We start from the raw sequence: 13,098 nt of genomic DNA on the forward strand, positions 1-13,098 counted from the left end.
CTTTTCTGATACTTGTCCTAAGCATAGTGATTCCTCCCCTTCCACCCTAGTGTAGGTACTTAAATAGAAGAATGGTTATAGCTAGAAAACAACTAACATTATAAATGTGAACCTATACCTCTCAAGTTCATATCCCACAAAAGAACCATCTATAAAAACCTCTAATAACAAAGGCAATGATGATTCCACCAAATGGGAATTTGAGTCATTATCCAAGGAGTCTCTTCATGATAAAGAATGTGATGTAGTTCACATACCCACATTGATAGTTTGGCTACACAAGGAACAACTCATAGTCCAAGACCCACTTTTCCGAGAATCAAGACACAACAGAGTAGCTTAGAAGATGATGAACATGTTGAAGGATTTCAATTTCAAACCCTATTCCCTAACTTATTTCCAATAGAGATTGAGGATGACTACTATGAGCCTCTCGCAAGCTCTACTTTTCCTGACACTCTAGAAGAAGCTCATGTCATAGATCTAATAGATACAACATATGAGCCATCCAATAAAATCATGTTTTTAAACCCTGTCAAACCTATTCCATGTTATAAATCATTACCTCTAGTCCATCCTAAACTCATTAACTGGGATATAACTGAACCTCACCACAATCCTCATTTTGACACTGACCATGAAGTCTTCCTCTTGTTAGGAAAAAACCATGGACAGAAATAAAAACTACATGCAAATATAACCAATAACAAAAAATAATAGAACACATAGAAATAAACACAAGGCACCAAGATTTAACGTGGTTCACCCAATCCCTGGGCTACGTCCACCAAACAGCAAGTCCGATCTTATTACAATCCAGTGATTACAACCTGATTACAATCTGTAATCCCTTACAGCTCAATACCGTCGCAAGAACCAATTTCGTATCACCACATATGAAAAATACCCAACCCTAAGCCCTTTTTATACAAGTATTAAACCACTTTAGGGTTATAACATGTCGGCCATATGTCGGCCATAATATGTCGGCTACCATGTCGGCTACTTTCAAAAAAAAAAAATTTCGGGCCGATGCCCCGAACCCCACTTTTTATGAAGTATGTACAGTACTTTCCTGATCAGTCACCACAATCTAACAATCTCCCACTTGGGGACTGATCAGGCTCCACACTAAACAACAATCTCCCACTTGGAGACTGATCTTGTAGCAATACAACTACCACATGGGGCTCCTACTGGATCAAACCACCCTGGACTCTGCTGTTCTTTTATTCACATTTAGTCTAAAAGACCAACTGAAGCAGAAGAGGAGTTCAGCTTCTCCCTTGTGACAACCTTTGTCAACATATCTGCTGGATTTTCATTGGTATGTATCTTCTCTAGCTTTAACTGTCCATCCTCCAAAACTGACCGAATGAAATGGTACCGCAACTGTATGTGTTTGGTCTTAGAATGCAGAGCTGAATTCTTAGCAAGATGAATGGCACTCTGACTATCTGTGAACAAATAATTATCCTTTTGAGGATGTCCCAATTCTTCCAAGAAGAACTGAAGCCATATCATCTCTTTGGCTACCTCTGTAGCAGCAACATACTCTGCCTCTGTAGTGGAGAGAGCATTAATCTTCTGTAGTCGAGAAACCCAGCTCACGGCTGCCCCACCAACAGTAAAGACATAACCTGTAGTACTCCGCCTGGTATCAATATCCCCAACCAAATCTGAGTCAACATAGCCTTGTAAATCATTATTAGAGCCCCCAAAGTGTAAAAACTTATTGGATGTTCCTCTCAAATATCTGAGAATCCACTTGACAGCATTCCAATGCTCAAAACCTGGATGACTCATATACCTGCTAACGACTCCCACTGCATGTGCAATATCTGGCCTAGTGCATACCATAGCATACATCAAAATTCCTACAGCTGAAGCATAGGGTACCTTGGACATCTTATCCTCCTCTTCCTGTGTCTTGGGACACATCTCATTAGTCAATTTCAAATGACCAGGTAAAGGTGTGCTGACAGCTTTAGCATTCTCCATAGAGAAACGTTGCAACACCTTCTCAACATAATCAGCTTGAGATAGCGTCAATATTCTGTTCTTCCTATCTCTGCAAATCTTCATACCAAGGATTTGTTTTGCTGCCCCCAAATCCTTCATAGCAAATGCATGTGCTAACTGGCATTTTAGCCCCTTAATATGATGGATGTTAGACCTAGCTATAAGCATATCATCAACATATAGACATAAAATAATGTAGCTATCATCATCCAACCTCTTAAAATAAACACAGTAATCTGAATGACACCTGTTATATCCATGCTCATGCATAAAACTGTCAAATTTCAGATACCATTGCCGAGGTGCTTGCTTCAGGCCATATAAACTTTTCTTCAATTTGCAGACTAAGTTCTCCTTACCTTTGACCTCAAAACCTTGTGGCTGAGCCATATATATTTCTTCATCCAAATCACCATGAAGAAAGGTTGTTTTAACATCCATCTGCTCTAAATGCAAATCTTCAGTAGCCACAAGACTTAAAACAGTACGAATAGAAGTCATTTTAACAACAGGAGAAAATATCTCATCAAAATCAATTCCCTTTTTCTGTTCAAATCCTTTTACAACTAACCTGGCCTTAAATCTTTTCTTACCTCCTTCCTCTTCTTTCAACCTGTAAACCCATTTATTCTGTAAAGCCTTTTTACCTGCAGGCAACTTGCACAAATCCCATGTCTTATTTTTCAGCAAAGAGTCCATTTCATCTTTCATTGCAGACTCCCACTAAATCTAGTATCCACCTGCACAGCTTCATCATAACTTTCAGGTTCACCAGCATCAGTAAGTAAAATAGAATACAAAGAGGGAGAAAACCTTTGTGGAGGTCTAATTGGCCTTGTTGACCATCTAACATTCACTGGTGTGTGTGGTATTTGTTGTTGCAGTTGTTGCACATCATGAGGAATGGCTGGAACATCAGCTTTTGGAGTATCATCTAGCACTACATAATCATCTTCTTTCTTCTCATGTTGCTGCAACAGATCTTTGTACAACACTTTTTCATTGAATATGACATCCCGACTTCTTATAATTTTATGATTTTCAAAATCCCAAAGCCTATAGCCAAATTCATTAATGCCATATCCAACAAAGACACATTTCTTTGATTTAGCTTCTAGCTTGGTTCTATTTTCAGAGTCTATATGAGCAAAAGCTTCACAACCGAAGGTCTTGAGAAAAGAATAACTCACCTTCTTACCAGTCCATGCTTCCTCTGGAATACCACAGCCCAAAGGAGTAGAGGGACCTCTATTAATCAAATATACTACAGTATTGACAGCCTCCGCCCACATGTGTAAGGGCAACCCAGCATGCAACCTCATGCTCCTTGCGCACTCCATTATAGTCCTATTCATGCGTTCAGCCACTCCATTTTCCTGTGGAGTCCTTGGAACAGTTTTTTGTCTATGAATACCATTAGTGGAGCAATAATCTTCAAATTCATGACTGCAATACTCACCACCATTATCAGATCTGAGACATTTTAATTTCTTACCAGTCTCATTTTCAACCAAGCATTTCCATTTCTTAAAAGTTTGAAATATATCAGATTTCTGTCTAAGGAAATAAACCCATACTTTTCTATTTGCATCATCAATAAATGTAACATAATAATGAGAGCCACCAAGGGAAGATACCTGAGCCGGTCCCCATACATCTGTATGCACAAGCTCTAATTTCTCCTTTTTGTTTTCCTTCCCTATCTTTACAAAACTCACTCTCTTTTGTTTTCCATACACACAACTTTCACAGAAATCCATATTCACACATTTTAGACATGGTAAAGCTTTCCTTGAATGAATTACTTTCATACCTTTCTCACTCATGTGCCCAAGTCTATTGTGCCACAGCGCTGTATCAGAATCTACAGCAGCTATTTGTTCTCCCTGCTCAACTGCAGTAATTGTTCCTGAATATTCATTTTTCTCTGAAACAATCAAAGTAGAAGGAACAATATGACCTATACAAAGATATAAGGTGCCTACTTTCACACCTCTTGCTACTACAAGGGAACCTTTTGAAACCTTCCAATTTTTATCATTAAAAGTAACTACACAACCCTCATCACTGAGTTGCCCTGCTGAAATTAAATTTCTACTTAGTTTTGGAACATGTCTTACCTCATGTAGTAGCCAATGATTCCCATTCTGCAACTTAATCTTAATTTTTCCCTTTCCAACAATCTGACAGGGTTCATTATCCCCCAAATAAACAAGCCCAAAATCCCCTTGGACATAATCAATGAAATAACCTCTATGAGGTGTAGCATGAAAAGAAGCACCAGAATCTAAAACCCATGAATCATCAACACTCTCTAAAGACAGAAGCAAAGCATCCTCTTCGGATTTATTACTTACCACATTTGCCTCTTTGTCTCCATCTGATTTATCTCCTTTATTTTTCTTTCGAGTCCAGCAATCTTTCTTTTTGTGCCCTGGTTTCCCACAGTACCAGCAATCATTTGGTCCTCTCGATTGAGACCTCCTCCCCTTTGACTTTCCTCTTGATTTCCCATGATATCCAGAGTTACTTCCTCTTTCAGTCGTTCTGCCCCTGCTTTGTGCATTTAAAGCACTTCCTGATGTAGATCCACCTGAGGATTTTCTACGAGTTTCCTCACTTAAAATAACACCAATCACATCATCATATTTTAGGGTACTAGATCCAGGAATAGAATTACTCACCGCCATTACCAAGCCATTCCAGCTTTCAGGCAAAGAACACAAAATCAAGAGAGCCCTAATTTCTTCATCAAAATTGATACCCACAGAAGATAATTGACTAGTAATAGTATTAAACTCATTTAAATGATCTGCAACAGATCCACCTTCTGCCATTTTCATATTAAATAAATGCTTCATGAGAAATACCTTATTTGAAGCGGAGGGCTTTTCATACAATGTCGTGTAATATTAAATGCCACCAATGGTGCCAAGCATAACCGAATGCTTCCAAGTGCCTTTCTGTCCAAAAGATCCCATTCAGCCTCTGACATAGTTCCCTGATTCTTGGCTTTTCCTTCCAACGGCTTCCATAAATCCTTCTGATATAAATAGTCTTCCATTTGCATCTTCCATAACTGGAAGTTCTGCCCATTAAACCTGTCAACCCTCAACTTACCCTCATCTGCCATCGCTCCCACTCAACTGTGAGACTCCCACTTAACCGTGAGACTTTCTTGCAGAGGATAACTGAAAGACAACCTTGCTCTGATACCACTTGTTAGGAAAAAACCATGGACAGAAATAAAAACTACATGCAAATATAACCAATAATAGAAAATAATAGAACACACAGAAATAAACACAAGGCACCAAGATTTAACGTGGTTCACCCAATCCCTGGGCTACGTCCAGCAAATAGCAAGTCCGATCTTATTACAATCCAGTGATTACAACCTGATTACAATCTGTAATCCCTTACAGCTCAATACCGCCGCAAGAACCAATTTCGTATCACCACATATGAAAAATACCCAACCCTAAGCCCTTTTTATACAAGTATTAAACTGCTTTAGGGTTATAACATGTCGGCCATATGTCGGCTACCATGTCGGCTACTTCCAAAAAAATTTTTTTTACCCCACTATTTATGAAGTATGTACAGTACTTTCCTGATCAGTCACCACAATCTAACACCTCTACCTTAACATGGTTGAACCATCTCATCGACAAAGAACAAAAGGAAGGCATATAGTTGAGTCTAGTATCAATTACCTCAATCACATTAGAATAGGTCAAGCATCCCACAACCTTAAGGATCACTAACAAGTTGTGGTTAACCTTGAGAAAAAAATGGAAAAAAACAAAAGTGACACATCACAAGGTGAAAGCCCAATTGTGGCACCCACGGATGGGGTGATTGATACTTTACCCGAACACTCTAAGGAAATATCTTCTATTTTGATTGAACCAACAAAACCAGTCAACATAAGCACAGAGCAAGAACCAAGGATCATTTATTTAGCATAGTCCTTAAGCACAAAGGAAAGATAGGCATTCATTCACTTCTTTGAAGAAAGACAGATAAACTTTGCATGGTCTTATAGAGATATGCCCCACTTAGACCAAAATTTAAACCTCCATCATCTCAATATTTCTCTAGAAGCCAAGCCAGTAAAATAAAATTTTAGAAAGATGCATCCAATCCCTTGCGTATGCATGATGGATATCCAAGATTGTTCCCATATCAAAGAAGAATGGCAACATATGCATCTGCATCAATTTTCAAGATCTGAACAAACCATGTCCCAAAGATTATTTCCCCCTTCCTAACATTGACACCATTGTCAATCTAACAATGGGTAATTCCATGTTTTCACTCATAGATAGGTTTTTAGGGTATAATCAGATCATGATAGCATCGAAAGATCAAGAGAAAATAACTTTTACTTGTGTATGGGGCACGTTTTTCTGGAACATGGTGCCCTTTGGGTTAAAGAATGTTGGAGCTACCTATCAATGGGCCATGACCACTATCTTGCACGATATGATACATATCATCATGGAAGGCTATGTGGATGAAATTCTTGCCAAACCCCATAGTCGAGAAGAACATCTCCCCATACTATCCAAAATATTCACCCACCTAGAAGCATTCAAAGTCAGGCTCAATCCCAAGAAATGTGCTTTTGGCATCAAATTAGGCAACCTCTTAGGTAACATTGTCTCAGCAAAAGGGATAGAAGTTGACCCCAAAAAGGTACAAGCCATAATCAGTATGCCACCTCCAAAGGACCTAAGTTGGTTATGCTCTCTTCAAGGTAGGCTTTAATCAATTCGTTGATTCATTTCTCAGTTGGTGGAAAAGTGTATACCTTTCACTCACTTACTACAAAAATATATAAATTTTAAGTGGGATGACCAATGCTAGAAAGCTTTTGACTTAATTAAAACCTACTTGATGAATCGTCCCATGTTGGTACCTCCTATACCACACAAGCCTTTTTTATTTCACATTTTTGTAATGAATAAATCAATCAAAGCCCTCCTGGCACAAGAAAATGACCAAGGAAAATAATAGGCTATCTATTACATTAGTGACACCTTGGTCAATTATGAGCTCAACTACTCTTTTATTGAAAAAGCTTGCCTAGCTGTAGTTTTTCTTCCCAAAAGCTACTTCACTACCTTTTAATGCAAAAAGTCAAGCTCATATCCAAAATCAATCCCCTCAAATATCTTCTTAGAAAAACAACATTAACTTGTCAATTAGCTAAATGGAGTATGTTGATAGGAAGGTCATCAAAGAATAGGCCATTGTCAATCAATTGGTAGATGTGCCTATAGAGAGTTCAAATCCTATCCTAGTAGATTTTCAAAATATGCACATTCTTTAGACAGAGCCCGTAATGTGGAAATTCTATTTTGATGGTTCCTACACACACCATGGATTAGGCACCGGTATTTTGTTCATCACACCACTAGGTGTTACCATCCCTAAGTCTTACAAACTGATTTTCCCCTACACCAACAACATGACCAAATGTGAAGCTTTGTTCTTGGGTCTCAAGCTAGCTTTAGAATGGAAAGTGATAGCACTAAAGGTTTATGGAGACTCCTAGTTGATCATCAATCAAGTCACTGACACTTATCAAACCAAAGATGAAAAATTATTACCTTATAAACATATGGTCAATACACTCAAGGCATGTTTTGTTCACATTACTTTTGAGAAAATTCCCAAAGAGAAGAACAGAGCAGAAAATGCTATGGCCACCTTGGCTTCCTTACTCCAGCTCCCAAGGTAGCACGAATAGTATTTGTTCTTAGTAGAAGAGGAGGTTCAACCCACATTTATTCAACCTGATTCCCTTATCATTTTCCACTTAGACACTCCTGATTCCCTCTTGTATAGCCCCATCATCAATTACCTCTATGATAATGTCATTTCATCTAACCTCTCACATAACCAAAAATGAAATTTCATTCAAAAAACCTCACATTACACCCTAGTGGCTAATATGTTGTATAGAAAAGGTCTTGATGGTAATTTATTTAGGTATCTCAAAAAGGACAAGTCTAGAGTCACTCTGTAGGAAGTCCATGCAGGGGTTTACAGGTCACTCTAGTGGGTTCACACTAGCAAAGAAAATTCTTAGGATGGGCTATTTTTGGCCAACCATGGAAAAGGATTATGTCAACTAGTTCAAAACTTGCAAAAAATGTCAAATCCATGGTAACCTTGTTCATGAACTAGCCCAAGAGCTCAACCTTTTGGCCACACCATGGCCTTTTTATCAATGAGGCTTTGACTTGATTGGAGCCATCCATGCACCCCCCTCCAGTAGCCATAAATGGATTATCATCATCACCGAATACTACACCAAGTGGGTCAAAGCGGTGCCACTTGCCAAATCTACAAGAAAACAAATGTCTTCTTTTATTTTCAAGCATATCATTTTTTAGTTTCGCATACCTCATGCCATTCTCATGGAAAATGCCCTATAATTTGAAAATGAAATAATTGATGAATTATGTGAAAAAAATCACATTATACACCACTCCTCATCAATTTATTATCCCCAAGGCAATGGCCAAGAAGAGGCCATGAATAGAACCATTACCAACATCCTCCAAAGAACTGTTAATGATATTAGTAGAGATTGGCATTTATAGTTGAACCCCACCCTTTGGGCCTACAAGATGAGTGTTAGGACACCTATAGGTGTGACACCCTTCTCCTTGGTTTATGGCTGTGAAGTTATTCCCCCTTTAGAGGTTTATATCCCATGCTTGAGAGTTACTCTTCAAGACATCCTATCCAATGAGGATTACAGAGAGACCCATCTAGAATAGCTAGAATTGTTAGAAGAGTATCAGCATGCAACACATGACCATCTTAAAGTGTATCAGAATAGGCTATCTAGACATTACAACAAAACGGTTAAACCTAGCATTTTTTAGATTGGTAACCTAGCACTTAGAGAAAACCCTAAGAACCAAGTGGCTAGGGAAAATAAAGGAAAGTGGGAGGCCAATTGGATTGGTCCTTACCTTATCATAAAATCCTTTGGACTCTACTTATAGACTTTTAGATTGTGATGGTACAGAACTAGTAGAACCCATCAATAGCATCCATCTCTAACAATTTTAAGTCTAAAAGCTTTAGAAAACACATCAAAAATACCAAAAATATCAAAAAATCTCAAAAATGCCAAAAAAGTAAAATCAGTACAAAAGAAGTGAGAATGCCACCTTTGGTTTCAAAAAAGGTGAGAGACAGCACCTTTGGACTTCCCTAAATAGCACAAGTCCTTCACTATTGAAAAATAGTCAAGATAACCCTCAAGCAACCTCTTCTAGACAATTTTTTCTTGTTTCAAACACCACCGAGTTAATTTCAAAAATACCCAATTGAGAAACACATTTGGGTTATAGTTCTGGGGTCTTTTGTCATCAAATGTGGTTCACAGTAGTAGAAATAGCCAGTATGACAGTAGCACTAGAGCAAGGCAAACATAGCCCTAATAACAATAAATATAACAATAACAAGAGAAAATCAAAGCCCTTTTCCCTTCTTGAATGTACACTCATAGCTCTTTATGTTAATGGAATAGCCCATATCCATACCACAAAGCAAAGACTGAAATAGAACTAGAAGTGGGAGTAGTAGGAATCGAGAAACATTTGTGGGTTACAATTTTGAGGTTCTTTGGCATCAAATGCAGTTCATAGCAGGATAAATAGATAGTATGATAGCAACAAAGGAGAGCACAATAAATTCAACAAAATAGGGAGTTTGATTATGTATTAAGATACCATAGACATGAATTGTAGAAAAATCAATGCACATCTTAGCTATCCACCTTGACCAATGATCACTAATGCTTGTTTTAGTCCTTGTTTGACTCATTTTATGTCCCAAACTCCTTTCATTACAACCCCTGCATCCCAAACATAGCCATCTATGCTCATGTTCCTACCTTTTGGCCCATTTTAGTCTCTTGGCCTCTTTTGGTACCTCACATAGTCCTGGTCACACCCCGTATTCCAATAAATTTCACTTACATCCTCATTCCACTCCCAACAATCCCAAAATCATCCCTAAAATGTCAAAAAAAAATCAAAATATTGTAAAAAATAATTTTAAAAAATTCAAAAATCATGTAAAAATGTCAAAAAAATCCAAAAATAACCAAAAATCATCAAAAAAATTCAAATATTGCGAAAAATTACCAAAACTATTCAAAAATTGTTTAAAATCAGCAAAAGAAGTTCAACAATTGTCCAAATCTACCAAAATGTTTGAAATGGGGTCATAATTGCCAAACATAACTGTAAAAACTTGAGAAATCAACAACACCCCAAAATTCTTGTCAATTTTCGGCTACTTTAGCTCAAATGGGGTATATGACATATAACAAGTCTCAATGGTATTAAGAAGTTGTTGGAAATCTGATTTAAAAGCTCAGTGTTGAAGATCAAAGAGGGAGATTTTTGCAAAGAAGGAAGATTGTTGTTTTCAATCATTTTTTTGTTATTGATGTCAAACCTACTATTTGTAGGAATGACATTTACTTATAAGATCCAAGTACTATCACTGAGTTGATGGATGAAGAGGATTTGATCAACAAGATGTAACAAGAGCACCTAAGAGAAAGGTTGAGTTATGATGTTTTAATGAAGAGTAAGGATCAATTTAGATAATGGTTAAATGATGTATTGATAACATACTCAAAGATACATAGGTTGGTCACACTTAGAAACATTGGAGGAAGAAGTCATAACAAGGTAAATAGAAAAACTTAAACTAAGATTATTAGTGGGTGCCGAGCAAGTTAGTTGAAACCAAGAAAATTCTCAATAGGAGTAGAGTAACAAGAAATTCTAGTGTATGTTGAGTGATCTTTAGGTGTTGAGTGAAGATTAGGTGCCAAGCATTAGAAAATTGTAGTTGGTGTCAAGTAATCTTCGGGTGCCAAGCATGAGTAAAAACATAGTTGACGATGAGTAACACATTATGTGCTGAGCTACTGCATTATTTTAAATGGAAAATATTTTCCAAATCTAAGCCAACAAAGATATTATAATAAATTTTTTGAATGAGTTGGAAGGTAAGGATGATGAACTAGTGGCACAGAATTCTATGTAAACCATTTTTGAGCGAATTCTAAAGGATTATTCAAGAAGTTTCTAGAGGAAACAAAATATGGGTTAGACGCAATGAATCCTACCTAATCCATACAAATAGAAATTAAAGAATGAAAGAATCAAGAGAGAAAATGAACTCCAAGACTTCTATTTAAGGAGTCATAGACCAAGAAGAAAAGCTGTTGATATTGTTGCTACAAAAGTGCCAATCTATGAAGTGGTTAGAAGGGTGTCAAGGAGAAGACATTTAGGAGAAGGAAGAGCACAGAGACTCTACTTCTATAAGTGGTCATGAAGATATGATTGCACTAATACATTGAGCATGGAGACTCAAGGAGACTAAGCTTGAAAGGAGGGAAAGCTATCAGAGTTGCAGTGATTGAAGGCCAGGCAATGGTATAAGCTAAAAAAGTGATCTAAGATTTGGAAGTTAAGTTATATGTTGTAGTTAGGTCAAGATTTTCTAATACTCTCTACCAATTGTATTAGATTTGAGAATCCTATGGACTTAGGTTGGTTTAATAGCCATTTGTAAATCCTTTAACAAGCTAGCATTCCAAGTAAATGTTCTAAAGTCCTCTAACAAGGCACACTTCTAACAAGGTGGTTAAATACTGTATCAAGGTCACATTTAATAGTGTGTTGTAAGCCTTTAACAATGTAGGCCTTTTATAGGGCATCACTTTAGAAGAGTGAGAATTGAGAAGCATGTTACTGGTGGTTTTTCTCAAATTGGGATTCCACATAAATCACTGTGTTATGTGTTGATTTCTTCTGTGTTATGCTTGTATGTTGATTTACAATAACTTGCTGATTAGAAAAGTGAAGCTTGGATGAATGAATGGTTGAATGGACTCACTATACTCAGTGAAAATTTTGAATAGGACATTTGGACCTTGAATAAATGATTCACACCCTCCCCCCCCCCTCTTAATTATTCTAAATCATTTCTAACAATTGGTATCAGAGCCATCTACTGATTTAGTTTTAAGGTACTCGAAGTAGGAAGATCAAGATGTCCAAAAGAGAAGTTTCCAAACTCAACAAAGACAACTTTGTTGCATTGCAGAGTCTGATGAAATTTCAACTTGGATCAATAGGTGACTATGCACAAACCTCAATTGGAATAGAACATGTAAATCTAGCAAGACCTCTTATTGCAGATGATTTGAATTAAAAGAAGGAGCACAATCAAGCAATGCTAGAAATTGCCTCTACACTTAATTATGCAGAATATGATGACATCAAAGATTGTGACATTGCATTCAAAATGTAGAAAGCCTTATCAGATATTTATGGAGGAGACCATAATGTCCAAAGAGAAAAGAAAGAAATCCTAAGAGGAAAGTTTGATGACATGGAAATGGAGGAACAGGAAAGTTCTGCTCAATATGTTGCAAGACTGAAAGAAGTGGTAAGTGCAATAAGAAGCTTAGGTGGTAAATTGGAAGAAGAAATAGTCACCAAAAAATACTTAAGAACTTTTCTCCCCATCTATGAAAATTAGAGTTTCATCCATCCAAGAGCTAAGGTGTGTACAAGGAAACACACTAACCTTTGAAGGAATAGTGGGAAGACTTACTGCATTTGAACTGTCCAATTTTAATAACTACAAACCTGAGAACCTTGAATCTACTTTCAAGGCCAAGATGACAATAAAAGACACTAAGGAGGACATGTCAAGAAAAAAGAGAAGAAAAGGAAAACATGCATCTAGTGATAGTAGTGAAGATGAGGAAGATGTGGAACAGTTAGAAGCACTACTGGCTAGGAGATTCCATAGAGGTAAAGGTAAATTCAAAGGTAAGCTCCCTATCATATGTTTCAATTGCAATGAAGTAGGTCATATTGCTACAATATGTACACAAAAGAAGAACTACAAAGAAGGAAACAAATACAGGAACAAAATAGAAGATGATAGCAAAGATTACAAGGAGAAAGGAAAGAGATGCTACATTGTTGAAGAAGATTCTAATGAGAATGA

Source organism: Cupressus sempervirens, chromosome 1 (assembly GCF_028749045.1).
Source record: "Cupressus sempervirens isolate cs-2001-9-10 chromosome 1, ASM2874904v1, whole genome shotgun sequence".
Lineage (NCBI taxonomy): Eukaryota > Viridiplantae > Streptophyta > Pinopsida > Cupressales > Cupressaceae > Cupressus > Cupressus sempervirens.